This window comes from Mus musculus, chromosome 15 (genome assembly GCF_000001635.26).
Source record: "Mus musculus strain C57BL/6J chromosome 15, GRCm38.p6 C57BL/6J".
Taxonomy (NCBI): Eukaryota; Metazoa; Chordata; class Mammalia; order Rodentia; family Muridae; genus Mus; species Mus musculus.
In genome coordinates this window covers 8,483,404-8,503,109 of record NC_000081.6, presented here as the reverse complement: position 1 = coordinate 8,503,109, position 19,706 = coordinate 8,483,404, and the positions used below count along the sequence as shown (strand labels likewise).

General features: G+C 38.4%; 1 long non-coding RNA gene across 1 annotated transcript in view; it reads right to left on the bottom strand.

Annotated features, from left to right (window-relative positions):
• Nucleotides 1–257: 257 nt before the first annotated feature.
• The window catches only part of Gm31282 (predicted gene, 31282), a 35,016-nt gene continuing 15,567 nt past the window's right edge, over nt 258–19,706 (bottom strand). Inside the window, exons 2-4 of the long non-coding RNA NR_168064.1 lie at nt 18,284–18,381; nt 14,013–14,112; nt 258–3,368 (exon numbers count right to left, since the gene is read on the bottom strand). This is a non-coding gene — a long non-coding RNA (predicted gene, 31282). The remainder of the gene's footprint in view (nt 3,369–14,012; nt 14,113–18,283; nt 18,382–19,706) is intronic.

Genomic DNA, 19,706 nt, shown 5'->3' with positions numbered 1-19,706 from the left:
GTTGGAGAATGGAGACAGACAGGTCCCTGGAGCTCAGTAGCCAGCCAGTCTAGCCAAATTAAGTTCCAGGTTCAGGGAGTGACCCTGTATCAGAAAAAATAAGGTAGAGAGAGCAACAGAGGAAGACACTCAAGAATGTCAACCTTTGGCTTCTACATATGCATGCAAGGAAATTGTACTCATACACACGTGTGTGTGTGCACACACACAATGATCTCACACTTTCATAGAATAAATAGAACAAGACATTTTATCTCCCGATTTACATAACTGACTTCATGTATTGTCATTTATGTTTACCATGTTATTGAAAACTGTTTCTTCTCATTAACTGAATGGTATAATGTTATACCGTCTTGATACAATGTATGGAAGGTTTCTGGGTAAACTAAAGGACCCAGCAGAATTTCTTACACTGTGTTCCATGGGCCATTGAATTCAGAGTCACAAAGAATTCTTGTCACAAAATCAAATGCTTGGCAGCTTCCCAGACATTCCACTCCATCTCTGAAGACTGAGGCATGGAACCTTCTTGTTAGCTCTCTGGGCACTTGACTCTTACACACACTAAAATTATATACCCAACACATAATGTGTTCCCGCCTATGCCTTGCTTGGTTCTGAGGTTTTCTTCTAGACTTTGAAACACCTAAAGCAAGACTCACATGGTTGATAGCTAAGCAGAGGTCTGTCAAGATAAATACTCTGTCAACACTGGAACTCCAAAGACTGCCAGATCTGCATTCCATTATCATTATTACCCCACTGCCTTTCTACACTGCTTGTTAGTTGGAAAAGGGAAAACAGCTATACAAAAGACAATTATGCACATATTATGTCCTCCTTTACCTGCATACATCACCCTCTGAGAACAGACTATATTCTCACAAATCATGTTAACTCTTTCAGTTCCATATCTATCATCATCTTCATGACTTCTTCAGTGTATCAGTGCTCCTTGTCCAGAAGAGTTACTTGTATGATTTCTAAAATTATATATATTTTAATCTTATGGGGACATTCTACAAGGATATTTTCACACGTGGAATAATTTATCACATACTTGATGTTAGTTTTTGGTTCACTCTTCATGATACTAAGACATCTGGGCCAAAAGTAGTATATATGGGTACTGTGAAAAATGCAAAGACAATTCTCAGAATAGGAGAAAATACCTGGAATCCATACCATATGAAGGGATTGGTGCTTAGACTGTATAAAGACCTGTAACTTAGCAACAACAAAGAACAACCCAACTGAAAAATGAACAAACGACTTAAATATTCCACCAAAGAATAGATGTAAATGTAGACAGTGTGCAAACACATTAAAATACTCACAGTTGTTAGCTACTGAGGAATTCCAAGTAAGTCAGTGCCACAGTGAAATACCACTTTACACTCATTAGGATGGCTAGCATTCACAAAATGGAAACTACTAAGATTGGCAAGGACATGGAGAAACAGAGAAGCCTGTGGTTTGCTAGTTGGAATGTAAAATGGTGTTGGTACGTGTGTGTGTGTGTGTGTGTGTGTGTGTGTGTGTGTGTGTGTGTGTGTGTAATGTTTCTGCAAAACATTAAACACAAAATTTACCATAGGTTCCAAAATTCGATTCCTCCGAGGAACTAAAAAGAGATATTTGCCCACTGAAGTTCATTGTTGCAATATTTATAATAGCTGAGAGCCAAAAACAACCTACTAGGTGAATGGATAAACAGAATGTGGCTCAGACACATACAAGGGAATCTGCCTTTAAATGCAGGCTGTCTGCTATTATAACATGGGTGAACCTAGAAGGCATGTTGCTAAAGGAAATGAGCCGGGCACAAAAAGAAAAATATCCTATGATTCTACTTATATGAAATACAAAAAAAACCATATGATTCTATTTATATGAAATATCTACAGCAGGCAAATCGATAGAGATAGAAAATAATATAGAGGTTTCCAGGTGTCAGTAACACGAGGAAATGGGAAGTTTTTGTTTTCATAGAGTTTCTGTTTAGAGTGATAAAAAGTTGTGGAAATTGATAATTGTGCGACATTCACAGTGACTGTAGCAGGAAACCTAGCCTTTGAGTATATGCCAACGAATGGTATCACTGTGCTTTTAGCATTGTAAGAATGGTCCACACTGATTTCCATAGAGGCTGCGACAATTCGCACCCTGACCAACCGTCCCTGAGGCTTCCACTTTCCGCACATCACTGCTAAGGGTGGTTGCCAGTTGTTTCCTTGATCTCAGCCACTCTGACCAGAGTAATATGAAATCTCAAAATAGCTTTAATTGACATTTCCCTAATTGCTAGGGATGTCAAACACTTTGAGATATTCTTCATCTCATTTCTTCTTTCAAGAACTCCATGTTCAGATCAGTAGCCACATTTTTGGTTGGTTCCTTTGTTTTTCTTGACTCTTTGTTTTTTAAGTTGGTTTTTTTCTGGATATCTATCTTCAATTGGATAAATAGATGGCAAAAATTCTCTCTCCTTTTCTGTAAGCCATCCCTTCACTACATTGCTTCTTTGCTATACGAATACAAAGGCCATTTGTTTGCCTTAATTACTGAGAAAGTGGAAGCCTATTCAGAAAGCACCTTCCCGAACCCCTATCTTGTAGGGCACTGCCTATGTTTTCAGAGTTTCGGGTTTCACACTGAGGTCTTTGAGCCAATGTAATTGATTTCCTTTCTTTCTTCCTTCCTTTCCTTTCTTTTCTTTTCTTTCTTTCTTTCTTTCTTTCTTTCTTTCTTTCTTTCTTTACGTCTTTCTCTCTCTTTCTTTTTGTTGTACAGGGTCATAGATCTTGATCTAATTTCACTCTTTTACATGTGGACATTCAGTTTTCCCAAAAGCATTTGTTGGAGATTTGTTGGAGATGCTGCCTTTCCTGGAGTGCATGTTTTTTCTGCCTTTGTTGAATTTCAGGTGGCTGTAATTATGTGCACTTAAGACAGGCTCTTTTGTTTTGTTCCACTGATCTACAAGTCCATTTTTGTTGTTGTTCCAGAACCATGCTTTAAAAAAAAATTCTATGGTTCTGTAATATAACTTGAAATCTGGTATGATAATCCAGCCAACATTTTCTTTTTGCTCAGAATTGCTTTGATTATTCAGGGTCTTTTGTGGTTCCACATGAATTTTGGGGTTTTAAATTTACTACTGTAAAGAATGTTGTGAGGATTTTAACTGAGATTGCACTGACTCTGTAGATTGCTTTTCATATGATGGTCATTTTCACAACATCAATTCTACTATTCCATGGGCATGGAAGTTCTTCACATCTTCTAATGACTTCCACAATCTTCCTTTTTCTAAGATTTAAAGTTTTTATTGTAGCTGTTCGCTGTTGCTCTGTTCATAATACCTAGGAGATGGAAATAGCCAAGATGTACATTAACTAATGAACAGATCATGGGAATATGATATGTTTATACACAGCAGAATTCTATTCAAATGCAAAGAAAAATGAAATTGTGAAATACACAGGTAAGTGGTTAGAAGTTGAAAATATTACACTGGGTGAAGTAACCCAGTCCCATATAGATAATATGCCACGTGATCTCTCTAATTTGTGAATCTTATATAGAAAGGATCTCTTATAAGCATCACCTGTCAAAAAAAAAAAAAAAAAAGCTGATGGCCAATGAACCGAGGCAGGAAATAGAAGGTGGAACACTGACAGGAAGAGAGAGGATTCTGGGAATAGTAAGAGATAAAAGAGAGATGTGGGAGCGACCTAGAGATGAACAGAGGAAACCGACATAAACCAGCAGGTAGATGAACTCAAGGAGAGGCAGAGAAGATGAGAAGGAAGAAGCGGGCTGTGACTGAAAGAGACATAACGGACCGCATAGTAGACATAGAATAATTTAAATGGGTTAAATAAGTTATGAGCTAGCCAGGGATTGAGCCAAAACATATGGCCTTGGCATTTAATAATAAAAAATTAGTCTCAGAGTTGTCATCCTGGGAACTGGGTCTGGGAAAGGAAAAATGGATTGTTATAATATAGTTACAACCCTAGATTCTAATCTTTAGGTTTAAGGTATCAACTGGAGTGGCTAGAAAAGCCAGGAAGTTAGAATGGGTCTGGAGAGGCCAGGGAGGAGCGCCACAAAGGAGATGGGCAGGGCAGTGTTCTGAAGGGAAGGCAGAAAATGAAGAAAATCTAATTGAAGAGGAGGGATAATGCAGAGGAAAAAGAATGTTTAGAAAGAGCTAGAGGAAGTTTGTAATTTTATGAGCTTATTTAAACACACACACTAGCACTTGTAAACATGCAAGCAGGTGCGTGCAAATGCACAAACATACACACACACAGAGTTTTAATGATGTCAACCCATATGATGGGAAACTGTGCTCCCATCCCACCAGGAACCATAGACAAATTAAAAAAACAAAAAACAAAAAAACATAATACTAGGCAGTGGTACTTCTGTTTGAGACTTTGATCAGGAGTATCAAAACAATCCTAAACCAATATATTGCCATTGCTCTTGATTACTGCCTGATGAAAAATCACCCCTAGATGAAGATCAAGGTAAGATCCTGTTGCTAAAGACACCACACATGTGAGACACAAGATGGAGAAATGAAGCTGGCATTGACCTGGTAGCCTCCTCTATAAGGACTAGCTCTCGTGCTGTCAGAAGATTTATGTAAACCTCCAAGGAAGAAAAGTTACCACAGACATAGCCAGCTGTATATCCTGAGAGCCAAATTAAAATGGAGCAATAAGACAGCCCCCAGTGTTGCAATCATGGCACCTGTATCTGGGGGACAATCAGAAGCTGTCTAACAGAACCTAAAACCTGGTCAATTAGATGAAATCCATGCCTCATACTGGAATCCTAGCACAGAATCCGTGGCTGAAGAGGCCATAGATTCTAGAGGAGCATCTAAATATAACTACTAAATATAGCTTCCAACTGCCCTCTAAATACTAGTCCTTATACTGTAGATAGGTGAAGCTCTCACATTCCTCAAAGAAGCTTCTTTTTGCAGCCAATGGAGTCTAGTAGAGATACATTACTCATCAAAATGCAGAGAATAATGACTGTGGAGCCCCAGGCCACAGTTGGGACATCTACCACACAGCCCCTATACCTACATCATGGAAACAGGGAGGTGTAGAGGGATGCTAAGAGCCTGAGGACCGGGATGACTTCTGTGGGACAGTGTCTTCTGCATGGAACAATGGAACAGGGATGTTGCTCCATACCCCCCCTCCCCCAGCAATATGGCTGCCTGCACAAGACGAACAAAGAGCACATCAGTCACCAGGTCAACAAAGATGACAGATGTCCCCACCACTAGATGAAGAGATACAGCTAATGGTTGCTGAGGGAAGGAGGAGTTGCTGTTTTGATTTTGGTTGGTTTTGTTTTTGTTTTTGCTTTTGTTTTTTCAGGGACAAGACCCCCAATCCAAAATTGGTCAGCATACCACATAAAACAAGGGCAATACTAATGGGTCTCAGTAGATTATGTACAGCCCACACACACATACACACACTCACAAAGGATAAATATAGGAGGTCATGAGTTTAAACTCTCAGGGATGCAGGAGTTGCAGGAAAGAGAGGGTGGCAAGGATGCAAATATAGTTATTCACATTTTTTCAAACTAAAATAAAGAGGAAAAATACTCTATTACTTATAGCATCCACTAGTCACATTTGGAATGTGGCTAGTCAAATCTGAGATATGCTTATAAAGTTTAGAAACACATGGACCTGGAGAAATGGCTCAGCAGTTAAGAGCACTGGCTGCTCTTCCAGAGGACTTGGACTCAATTCCCAGCACCTACATGGTGGCTCACACCCATCTGCCACTCCAGTTTGGGGAAGCCAACACCCTCCCACAGACATAGACACATGTCTGCAGGCAAAACACCAATACACATAAAAATTTAATCAAAAATAAAATACAACTCAGTTTCCAAGAAGAAAGGCATCTTAATAATTTCTTATATTGAGCACACTCTGAATTAGTTACACTGTGAATATATGATTAAATAAGAACCCATCAATATTAAGTTAGTTTATTTTCTCAAAAGTTTAAACATGACTATACAATTTTAAATTAATATGCAGGTGTGAAGGTGCCATAGTGACACCCATTACTTTGTGCATTCAATTAAAATAGGTTTAAAAATCACTCAAGCCGGGCGGTGGTGGCACACGCCTTTAATTCCAGCACTTGGGAGGCAGAGGCAGGTGAATTTCTGAGTTCGAGGCCAGCCTGGTCTACAGAGTGAGTTCTAGGACAGCCAGAGCTACACAGAAAAACCCTGTCTCAAAAAAACAAAAAACAAAACAAAACAAAAAATCTCTTAAAAATATAAAAAACATTTTAAAGTAAGCATCTTCTTTATTTTTTATTATAGTTTATTTCTGTTTGTTTAATTTAATTTAGCTTTGTTTTTGAGGCAGGATCTCAAACTGTAGCCCAGGCTGGCCTCAAACTCACAGCAGTGTCCTTGCTACAGCCTCCCAAGTGCTGAGAACACAGGCTCAGGATAGGATGTCTGAGGAAGTCATGCTTGCAGAGTGCGAAATTCTACTCTGCCAGTAGTGTTTTATCCAGTTGCCAAAGGAGCACAATTAGAAAGTTAAATAAAACAAAAAGAAATTTCACAAGTTTTCCACTTTCCTTAGAATTCTAAGCAGCATAGCCTTTTGAAACATCAGTTAGATTACTAAATGAATTAATTTACCTTGTTTTATAAGCTCTTGTAAACACATTTCATGCTATTGAAATATGAAGTTGTAGAACTGAGTTGTAGAAAGAAAACAATGTTATTCACAGAGACAATGTACATTTTATTACTTATAAACTCATTTGTGGAAATTATATACCAAGTAAACACATATTTTATCAGTGTTTTACCTCTTAGGAGACAATTTACCAAGAAATTTCTGAGTTTGGTCCCATCTCTGTTCCTATGCAATATAATATCTGTTAGTATAAATGTATCTTTATGTTTCCTGGAAATCCCTTCAGACATTGATGAAAATGATAAATTACCTATTGTTGCAAGAGTTTTTCTCTTTCTTTTTCATAACTCAAAAATTTTCAAAGCTAAAACTGTCATATACCACATAATAATAAAACATATCAAAAGGCATTCATAGATCAGTACATAAGATCAATAACTAGATAAACTGAGAGAATTGATAAACAATATAAATGAATGTTTTTATTATCTGAAATATTCAGTAACAGAATTATTAATTCTGTAATGTATGAAAAATTACTAGCTGGGAGTAGTGGCACACGCCTTTAATCCCAGCACTAGGGAGACAGGCAGGCAGATTTCTGAGTTCGAGGCCAACCTGGTCTACAAAGTGAGTTCCAGGACAGCCAGGGGCTATACAGAGAAACCCTGTCTCGAAAAACCAAAAAAAAGAAAAAAGAAAAAAGAAAAATTACTGTTTTTGTATTAAGTCAAAACTGCTACTATAAGAGCTTCATTATTGATTATTATTTCCCCTGGGCTCACATGAAACATTTTAATATGCTTATACAGTTAATATTTCACTGAGTTAATTCTATTTGCTTGCAAAATTATAACTCAAATCAATCTATTTAGCATGCTGCTTTGTTTTAATATTATGAACAATTTTACTCTAAATTAACTGCCAGACTTCATTTCTTTGTAATTACATTACCTTTGATTTTGAGTTTACTTTTCTTTTTGTTACACAAAAATACAAAGTATAAAGTTAAAATGTTTCAAATTGACTCTCTGAACAACAGCTTGAGAAGAAAACATATTGACTGTGGCTGCAAGAAGTTGCTAGTATTCAAAAACTGAACCTAGGACTTCTGCTCCTATATTTGACATTTATGCTAATAAAGAGTTAGTTAGGTATTCTCAAATCTATTGGCACAATTTGTACTGGTTGTACTATTACACTTTGATTGTAGAAGAAATTTTAAAATGCTTCAAAATGCTTAAACGTTTAGTTGTTGAAAATCATCCTTACATTGCATGTAGATGAAGCAACTATAGCTGAGAACCCAGGAAAGACTCTATACTTACAATGCTCTGTACCATCAAACATGCCACGTACACGCTTAAAATGGGAACCAGGAATTCAGAGGGAGATTATAGTGTATGGAGGAGAGTGCAGAACATCACAGAGAACCAAATTCAGAGGAAGAATCTCTGCTCCACTGAAAACTCCGTGAATCAGGTCATGAAATACAAACTTCAGGCAGGTGGTGGCATGCATGCCTTTAGTCCCAGCACTCAGGAGGCAGAAGAGGCCAGTCTGGTCTACAGAGATAGTTCCAGGACAGCCAGGGCTACACAGAGAAACCCTGTCTCGAAAAAGAAGATGAAAAAGGAGGAGGAGGAGGAGGAGGAGGAGGAGGAGGAGGAGGAGGAGGAGGAGGAGGAGGAGGAGGAGGAGGATGAGAAGGAGAAGAAGAAGAAGAAGAAGAAGAAGAAGAAGAAGAAGAAGAAGAAGAAGAAGAAGAAGAAGAAGAAGAAGAAGAAGAAGAAGAAGAAGAAGAAGAAGAAGAAGAAGGGGAAGGGGAAGGGGAAGGGGAAGGGGAAGGGGAAGGGGAAGGGGAAGGGGAAGGGGAAGGGGAAGGGGAAGGGGAAGGGGAAGGGGAAGGGGAAGGGGAAGAAGAAGGGGAAGAAGAAGGGGAAGAAGAAGGGGAAGGGGAAGGGGAAGGGGAAAGAAAAGAAAAGAAAAGAAAAGAAAAGAAAAGAAAAGAAAAGAAAAGAAAAGAAAAGAAAAGAAAAGAAAAGAAAAATACAAAGGATTAAGTAACCAATAGCATTAACAGTATCAGTGATGTTCACTGTCTCAATTACTGTCTGGAAGGGCTCATCTAATAGGTGTGTTAACACTCCAATACATGTCATAAAATTTTTAATAATGCAAGATTTATGTTATTTGGTGTGTACAACACAGGCAAATTTGGCTAAGTGTAGAGTAACAATTCCTAATACCTTAAAATGTTGCACTTAAAGTAAGGTTTGCTAATGCCTACCTGTGGATCCTGTTGCCCTAACTGGGTTGCCTTGTCTGGCCTCGGTGGGAGAGGATGCGCCTAGTCTAGCAAGTGACTTGAGGTGCCAGGGTGCGTTGGTACCCAGTGGGGACCTCCCAATGCTCAGAAGTAAAGGGGAAGGGGGTTGAGGGAGGGGCTGTGTGAGAGTGGGACTGGGAGGAGGTGGGAACTGCAATTAGGATGTAAAGTGAATACATAAATTAACGGCAGAAAAAAAAGTAAGTGATGATTGTACACATTGATAGAATTTATTAAACAAATCATTGTCCTTATCACCTAATTTTTAAATAGTAAAGCAGAATGAATTAATGCTGTTTTCATTTTTTAAAGCTTTATTCTTAGCTGTGCTCATATATGTGTTTCTGTGTGGAAGTATGTGCACATGAATTTGTGTACATGAAATATGTGTCCCAGGAGGTCAGAGAAGAATGTAGGATCTCTGGAGCTGAGTTACAGGCAATTGTGAGCATCTACTATGGGTGCTGATGACTAAACTCTGATCCTCTGGAAGAGATGTACACACTCTTTTTTTTTTTTTTTTTTTTTTGAGACGTACACACTCTTAACTACCAAGACACCTCTCCAGCCCCTTCGTTTTCTTGTATTTTTTTCTAGTTGTAGGGTGGTGCTGTTATTGCTTTTACAAAATATGGAGGAGGAGAAAGAAGAGGAGGAGAGGAGAGAAATACAGTGTTTTTCAGGTATTCTAAGAATATAAAGTATAGAAAAAGAATCTTTTAGAAGCATATTTTACAGCTTTACTGAGGTATAATGGGCACATAAAAAACATCTTTCAGGAATTTTAAAGTAAAATTATCTTTTCACTTTTACATCAGGGTCTCTTAAACAGAAAAGTATTTAAAGTATACAGCCTTATAGACCTAAGAAGTCATCGAGAAGCTGGCAGCTAGTACTTGGGAGGCTGAGACCTGCAGATCATGAATTTGAAACCAGCCTGGAGCCAGGTGGTGGTGGTGGCGGCGGTGGCGCATGCCTTTAATCCCAGCACTTGGGAGGCAGAGGCAGGTGGATTTCTGAGTTCAAGGCCAGCCTGGTCTACAAAGTGAGTTCCAGGACAGCCTGGGCTACACAGAGAAACCCTGTCTCGAAAAAAAAACAAAAACAAAAAACAAAAACAAAACAAAACAAAAAATAAAGAGAAAAACCAGCCTGGGCTACATAGAGAGTTCCAGGCAAGTTTTAGCTATATAGCAACACCCTGTCTTAAGAGTAAAATAAAATAAAATAGAACAGACCTACCAGGCGTCCTAAGTTGTTGAACATTTTATTTCCCTTCACACTGCCAGATGCTCTGCCCTCTTGCTAACAGCCCGCACAGTCTGCTCTTTCAAACTTCAAACTGAGCCTCCTAATAAGTAGTAATGTCGAGCCTACCATGTGCCGGTTTGTTATTAACAATTCCTGGTGAAAGCTCTTCAAATCTTTTAGGCATTTTTCAATCGATTTATTAGTATTTTATTACAAGGTAAGCACTCTTTGTGGGGTATATATTTGACAAATGATTTCCCCCAGACTGCGGCTTGCAGTTTGAACTTTGTAACTATGCCATTTAAGCAGGAATGGGTTTTTCAATTTTTTTCTTTTATATTTGTTAGTTTTCTATACTTTTAAGAAAGCCTGTACCAAATCTAATATTTTACACTATGTTTACTTCTAAAACTTTTATGGCTTTCATGGTTATATTTATGATGGTGCTGTATTTAAAGTAAACTTGTACATATGTGTGAGCAAGGTAAAGAGTAGGCAGTTTTGTGTTTTGTGTTTGTTTTTCAACATTTTTCTGTCTGTTCTGTTCTGTCACCATTTGTTGACAACTTTGTCTGGAGGAAGAGATGCTAATAGGGTGGTGGGTGTGATCAAAGTACATTATATTGATCTGTAGTAGCATATGACAGAGGAATTTTATACAATTATTATGTTACCATAAACCCTAAATGCCTACCCTGCCCTATGCCTCACCATCTTTGTTAACATCAAATACATACATATGTCATAATCAACGTCTTTGTTCAGTTCCATTGATGCTTTCTGTTTTCCAAGCAGCTCATTGTCAACTTTGTTACTAATAATCGATAATGAATTTCTCTTGATAGATAGATAGATACATAGATACATAGATAGATACATAGATAGAAACATAGATAGATAGATATAGGTAGATAGATAGATAATTTTTTGGTTTTTTGAGACAGGGTCTCTCTGTGTAGCCCTGGCTGTCCTGGAACTCACTCTGTAAACCAGGCTGGCCTTGAACTCAGAAATCTGCCTGCCTCTGCCTCCCAAGTGCTGGGATTAAAGGCATGCACCACCATGCCCGGCAAATTCTTATTTCTTTTTTAAAAATCTTTCTTTCTTTCTTTCTTTCTTTCTTTCTTTATTTATTTATTTATTTATTTATTTATTTATTTATTTATTATATGTAAGTACACTGTAGCTGTCTTCAGATACTCCAGAAGAGGGCATCAGATTTCATTATGGATGGTTGTGAGCCACCATGTGGTTGCTGGGATTTGAACTCAGGACCTTCGAAAGAGCAGTCGGCGCTCTTAACCACTGAACCATCTCGCCAGCCCCAAATTCTTATTTCTTAAGCTACTTATTTGTGGCTCTTTATCATGTTTGCACTAGAAAGCTAATGTATCAATCAGCATCTTTAGAAATATAGCACAGTGTGACAAATTTGGTAACATGACTAAAATTAATGGCCAGATCTCTTTGTGAGCTTGCATTTCTTAAGATTTTTCTCAGAAAGTCCATCTCATTTGCAAAATTAATGGCCAATTATAACGACTACCACACTCTTCATCACATTACATTTTCCTTCATGCCATATCTTTCCTTCATGCCATATCTTCATCACATTACATTTTCCTTCATGCCATATCTTTCCTTCATGCCATATCCTCATCACATTACATTTTCCTTCATGCCATATCTTTGGTGACTCTTTCTGGAATCTTCTACTGTTCCTCCTCTGGTCTTTCCCATTAGGAGATTTATAGTAGCGACCATAAAGCAACCCAAGCATCACTGAGGCACTGAAAGAACTCCCACGGAAGACCAGGACTGAAACACTTTGATAAGTGGCTGAGAGTAAGCAGCATGCTTTTATGAGAGCAGAAAGTTGCTGAGTTCCAAGGAAGAGGGGATCTAGCAGTTGCTAATTTTTTGCTATTGAATGGGCATATAAGTTTCAGCAAAGAACTGTTCTGGACAAAAAGGACAGGTGTTGCATGACCATATCACACTTTTATCACACTGCCCTGAAGAACTTTTAAACAAGATGGGTTTGGGGAGGCACTTAGTTTTACCACGTGCATGGCACCCACATGCCACAGGCATGACTAACTCCATTTCTATTTCTCAACTAGTCCCTGTGCCACTGGTTAAAAGTTAATTATGCACTAACTTTCTGAGTTATTAATCTTTCTACCCATGTATCCTGTCTTTCTAACTAGACTATGAGTTCCTTGAGGGCAGAGACTTATTCATAGTCTTCTTTGTAACTCTGTTTCATGCAACTTTACAGTGGTTATGATGATACAGATAAAAAGAAAAATGAATTAAAAATTAAATACAGCCACAGCACATTTTCAGTGTGATTAGATATTCAGAGTATAAATTAGACATGGTCCTCAATCTTGAGTTCCAGAGCAAGAGAACACACTCTGGAGTAGTATTCAAGCAGATTTTAAATTTCAAAAGAAAATGGCTGGACACATCATTTTTTATTGTTACTCACAGTAACACAACATTGTAATCATTTGCATCTAGCTAAATTGCATGACTGATAGTCACAGATATACCTTTCATCAAAGATACATGGATGGTTAATCCATGGCTTTCAAACCTTGAATATCATAGACTAACAAAATGTCATAACCACTCTTAGACCTTACATAAAGTTGTCAGTCTCTCAACTGGTAAGAAAGGATGTGAGGAAATGTGGCTACCTTTATGGTTGTAATAAAAGGCCATTTAATACCAAAGTAATATAAAGGACATCTATTCCAGAACAAGAAACATTCCTTTAGACAGATTATATATAACCTCATTTAGTAAAACCCAGATTGGCAGCTAATGAGGCGTCTTTAAATGGGGATACTACATACCTGTGACTTTAAGGAAGGGTTACACAAATGTAAGTGTTGGCTCTCTGGAAGGAACAAACAGAACAGCAGTACGCAGGGTCTGGGCTTTAGTACTGGATATGAGCAGTGAGCACCAGGCATTCAGATGACTCAAATGACCTCATTCATTCAAACAGATGAGAATCCTAAGTGTTCTCTACTACCTGTTCCAGCTTGGCTATGAAATTCCCCAACAGACGCAGCGTATACTCCGTTCCCAGCCAATGGGACTATTTGGAGGTGGTGGAAACTTGAGGAAGTGAGGCCCAGTTGAAGGAAATAGGTCACTGGGGACACAAACTTGAAGATTATTCCTGGTTCCCAGTCCATTCTCAGCTTTCTGTTTCTTGGTGGTCAGGATATAGGCTGCTGTGCTCTGCTGTGCCCTCGTTGACATAATGACTAAAAACAGTGGAGCCCTACAGCCAAATAAATCCTTCCTGACTTAACCTGTTCGTGTCAGATACTTTGTTAGAGTAATGCAGAAGTGGCACCATAGCCAGGCTCACTCCATGAACTAGAACTTTAGAACAGTTGCCACAGTAGTAGGGGCTGGAGTCACAAGTCCAGGGACCAGGCCAAAGGAATTCTGAGAGACAGTGTGTTTTAGTTGTTCCTAAGATGACCAATTTACAAATAGAAAACTGTGTTCTAAATTGGAATGCTCATGGGGAAGGGGCAGATGTTATCAACTCCAAATGTGTTAGAAAAGGTTAACTCAAAGAAACTGGAGGAGGAAATAAGATTCCCAGTGAAGATGAGCCAATAATAATAATTATTATTATTATTATAATAACAACAACAACATCAAAACGTATCAGAAACTTACTGTAGAAGAACAAGAATGAAACTCAACCAGTAGACGATTTGCTCCCCAAGAAATGGGAGGATCAGTCAGGAAGGTGCTTGGGAAGACGTTCATTGTATATCTTCAAAAGTAAAATATGAAAACACGAGAAGTTAATTATGAACAGGTGGATTTTTAAATTAAAAACAATAAGCAATTCTAGGAATAAGTTTAAAAACAACAACCTGTCATTGCTGGGTTTAGCGGCACATGCCAGCATCCCAACCCTGCGGAAGGTAAGGCAGGAGAATTGGAAGGTCAAAGCCAGCCTGGGCTACAGGGCCCTCGTCTCAAAAAACAAAGTCACTATGATTTCTATTACACGGGGGAAAAAATCAACTGTGCTTTAGAATCAGCACTTAACACAGCATAGGAAAATATATGGGAAGTTAAGCTTTGTATTGAATAGACTGAGAATTTACTTCATGCATTAATATGAACTCCAGAAACAAAGTCTGGAGAAAGTGACCAGAATGTTCTATAATTTAAATACATAAATTGAAAATATGTATCTTGATATTGTAATGTTAAACTTTCTCTCTCTCTCTCTCTCTCTCTCTCTCTCTCTCTCTCTCTATATATATATATATATATATATATATATATACACACACACACACACACATAATTTTTTTTCTTTTCTTTTCTTTTCTTTCTTTCTTTTCTTTTCTTTTCTTTCTTTCTTTCTTTCTTTCTTTCTTTTTTTTTTTTTTTTTTCGAGACAGGGTTTCTCTGTGTGGCCCTGGCTGTCCTGAAACTCACTCTGTAGACCAGGCTGGCCTCGAACACAGAAATCCTCCTGTCTCTGCCTCCCGAGTGCTGGGATTAAAGGCATGTGCCACCACGCCCCGCATGCATATATATATATATATATATATTTATATAAAATTATTTATTTTGTAGTTTGTGTTTGTGCACGCACACATGTGTATGCATACAGAGGCCAGCAGCACACTTGGAGGAATTTGTTCTCTCCTTTCACTGTCTGAGTCTTGGGGATCAAACTTATCATCAGGCTTCGTGACAAGCAGCTTTACCTACTGAACTGTTTCGCCAGACTCTGACATTGTTTTTTTTTTTGCTTTTGTTTTGAAATGGCTGATAATTTTTGTTGTTTTATATAGCCCTTTTCTTTGCAATCCCAACAAGTGTGATCTTTCCCCTTGAGACTCTTTGGGCCTTTATAACTTGGTAGAAGCAGGGGTTAGGTGACTTCTGAGACAAGGTCATAAGTGTCAAATCATATGCCTGCCCTTAGACATGGATGTCACAGGAGTTGGCCAGGAGAGGACATTATGAAGAGGAATCTAGCCCTCCAGACTGCAGCCCTATCTATGTGCCCAGCTGACAGCCAACACCAGCTCACCAGCTGCAAGAGAGAATCATGTTGGGCTCAGTTCCTTCTTTCCTCAGTTAAGCCACCCTGTGCATCACAGAGAGAGAAGAGACACAGCATCCCAACCAAGCTGGGAACAAATCACACACATACTGTGTGCAAATAATGACTGTTGTGTCAAGCCACTAAGTGTTGCAGTTTATTATCCAACACTAGATAACTGAACCACACATCAGCACAATGCTACTCACAGGCCTTCACAGGTCACATTGAGAAAGAAGAGAAATTAGTCTACAAGAAGTATTGATACAAAAAGAAACTGTGAGCAAAAAAGTTGGCTTCATTCTGGGCAATCTAAGTAGTTATTAACTAAAAGATGTGAAGCCACCTATTGACTTGGGAAGTAAACTTGTAATGCTGGAATGGTTACAATGTAAAAGACAGATCTGGAGACCGAATATTAAGCTTCTTATTTTGTTAAATACCTTAGGTAGTTCTAGAAAGGAAAAAAAATAAGCCTATAGAATGATATGTAAGTCAATAGAACGTCTCTTTCATGGCTGAGTATAGTCACTAATAAAACAATTTAGCATTAATTTATGTTAAGAATATAAATCTACAAAACAATTTAACATACTCTTGCAGAGTTGGCCGTACTTGTCTTAACAAAACAACACTTCAGCAATGTTTCTCTCTGTGCTTGAGGAAATAGCTATTAGAACTTCCAGAACATCAGCAAACAGGGGGAACAACTCAGATGTCCCTGGATAAGCAAATTAGTGTTTGTACTCACAGCAGTGAAGACAATGATCCTTGGCACCTTGTATAGCATGAATTGATATTAATAGCTACTGCTGAATAGAGGAAAAGCAAGTCCCTTTCAACAGCTTCTTTGTTTTTGTTTTTGTTTTGTTTTTTTGAAACAGGGTTTCTCTGTGTAGCCCTGGCTGTCCTAGAACTCACTCTGTAGACCAGGCTGGCCTCGAACTCAGAAATCCGCCTGCCTCTGCCTCCCAAGTGCTGGGATTAAAGGTGTGTGCCACCACTGCCCGGCGAGCTTCTTTGTTTTAATCTGTTGTTGTACGTGATTTTCTTTCAACAAAGCACTCTTTCTGTAAGGCTCACCAGTACACAGACTTGAACATCCAATTACATACATTCATAATAAAATTATTTCTAATGTATAATTATAAAATATGCTCTTAGGGGCTACGGAGATGGCTCAGCAGTTGAGTACTTCTGCAGATGACCTAGGTTTGGTTCCTAGATCCCACACGGCGGTACATAGCCACCAGTTCCAGGGATCCAACAGCTACCTACCTCTTGTGGTCTCTGCAGCTACCACACACACACACACACACATGGTTCCCATGGGAGCATGCACTCTTTCACATAAATCAACAATTAATAATATGATTTTATACCTTCAAAAGGCAAAGGGTGGTAAGCATAGACTGTGGGATGGCAGCCATATACAAGACACGGTGAAAGGAGTGGTAGTCAAAGACTAAGGAAGGAAGAATACACTAAACATAAATTGTCAGTATTCGTTAAGATCCTGGGTTTGGGTGTATATTTATAATAATTTTTTGAAGGAAGTATAAGTAAAAGTCAAATTTTAAAATAAAGTAGAAACCAGGGCTCTGAGTACAGCTCAGGAGCAGACAGCTTGCCTGGCATACTCAAAGCCCATGTTCAAACTCCAGTACCTAAATAAAATACAATGCAAAACTAGCGTTAAGAAAACAACTAAAGGTCATCCATGAGCCAAGAATGACAATGTGTTATGATTAATTCAGTCCCTTTGCCTATGATCCAAATAAACCGTAGTATGTAGATTTAAAATCAATGAGAAGAACTAAGACTCCCAAGGGGGAGTAAAAATGAACAGGGACAAGATCACCCTCTCCACCTGTGTCATTCCTTTACTTTATATATGCATCCCCAGATTTTATTACAGATGATAGAAAATCCCTTTATGCCCCAGTTACTAGAGAACAATCACCTAGACTGACCCTCTCCCCTCCAAGTCCCAGGAGGAGACTTGGTGAGACTCATGACTCAACGTCACACTCTTTGTTGGGAACTAGGGAGAAAGGCATCGCATTTGCTGTATTTGAATTTGTATCCTTAAAATGAAAAACCCAGTGACTGTAGTATTAACACAATTGCACCTCAGAAACACGCAGCGGCGTAGGATGCACATGAGCAGAAAGCAGCCTGAGGAGATCCCTCAGCCAAACACTTCCAGAAGCTTAGTGCTTAATTGGCCTTATTTGCACCATCTGCTCATCTGTCTTGCTTGTGGAAAAGTCTTTTCATCAGATATCAACAAGTGGGAAACAAGGCAGACCACCCACACTTTCCTTTGGATTTGACACCACATTTTGTCTGCCTCTTATCACAGTTTTAAATAATCACATCACATAAGTGAGTTGGATTACAGCAGTTTCGTCACACATTTTTACCCGGGTTTTCTATATGATCCCTGGGGCATGTATGGTATATGTACAGAAGCGCTCTCCTCCTCAGACCTGTTACTCTCAAATTACTTAGTCAAACATGGGGAGAAATCCTCTCTCAGTGGCTTTGTGGCTATATTCAAACAAATCTTATTTACACATGCCTTTCCCCCAGCTACCAAATCTGGTTACACTATTGGATGTAGAAAAGTTATTCACACAAATACACAGAAATTATAATCTTATACTGGTTGATAATTTGAAGTAAGAATTACTTCTAATGTTTATAAACTCATTTCATGATAGCCTTTGTACAACTATAGGCTTACTACATAGATTTCCTGTCTGAAACAGCTACTTTAGTCTTATGAGTTGTCTTAATTTCTGTGCCGTGAAGAGACACCATGGCCAAGGCATCTCTTATAAAAGCAACCATTTAATTGTGGTTTGCTCACAATTTCAGAGGTTTAGACCATTATCATCAATGGTGGGGAGCATGATGTCCTCTAGGCAGGCATGATGCTGAAGAAATCATTGAAAGCTGCATCTTGATCTGGAGGAAGGCAGAGAAAGAAAAACTGGACATGGCATAGGCTTTTTTGAACCCTCAAAGCCCACCCTCAGTGACACAGTTCCACCAGCAAAGCCACACATCCTAAATCCTTCTAATCCTTTCAAACAATTCCATTCCCTGATGACTAAGCATTCAGATATATGAGCCTATGGGTACCATTTTCATTCATACCACCACATGAGTTTGGTCATGCTTTATTCAAATAGATTCATGTTGTGATTAATTGTTATAACATTTATTCCAGAGTTTGATTTAAAATTCAGAGAAAATTAAAATAAAGTTTTTACTTCTTTGAATCTATGCATATATATATATATATATATTGTTTTACATGGAAAAAAGTATGGCAAAAAATAATAGCTTGTCAAGGTGATAATTCATCCAAAGCAAACATAACACTTATTAAGTATGAGATTACTAACACCTTTGTATTTTAACCATTTTGGTTTTTGGCATAATTGTTTACATTATAACAGATTAATATTATCGTTTACTGAAAATTAAATGACAATAAAATATGTAACAAAAAAATAACTATTTTCAGAGTTATTATCCTGTACTAGGGAACAACAAAAAATTGTTTACAAGGATGTAAGTTTAAGCTCGTTCTATTTTTTTCATGGAAAAGCATGTGTACTTGCACATACATGTACACGGATACCACTTGGAATTTTGAATATACTCTAGTAGCTATCATAACAAGAAAATATAACATTTTGTAGACTGAATAACTGAAGGGTTTTAGCATAATGGTTTAAATCTTTTTTTTTAATTTTTTTCTTTTTTTATTATTAGGTATTTATTTCATTTACATTTCCAATGCTATCCCAAAAGTCCCCCACACCCTCCCACACCCACTCCCCTACCCACCCACTCACATCTCTTGGCCCTGGCATTCCCCTATACTGAGGCATATAAGATCTGCATGATCAATGGGCCTCTCTTTCCACTGATGGCCGACCAGGCCATCTTCTGATACATATGCAGCTAGAGACACGAGCTCTGGGGGGTTACTGGTTAGTTCATATTGTTATTCCACCTATAGGGTTGCAGATCCCCCCAGCTCCCTGGGTACTTCTTCCAGCTCCTCCTTTGGGGGCCCTGTGATCCATCCAATAGCTGACTGTGAGCATCCACTTCTGTGTTTGCCAGGCCCTGGCATAGTCTCACAAGAGACAGCTATATCAGGGTCCTTTCAGCAAAATCTTGCTAGTGTATGCAATGGTGTGGTTTAAATCTTTTGTTTCCAGTCTGTAAATTGTAGTAATTATAGTTCCCTCCTAAGTTATTGTACTAATTATAGG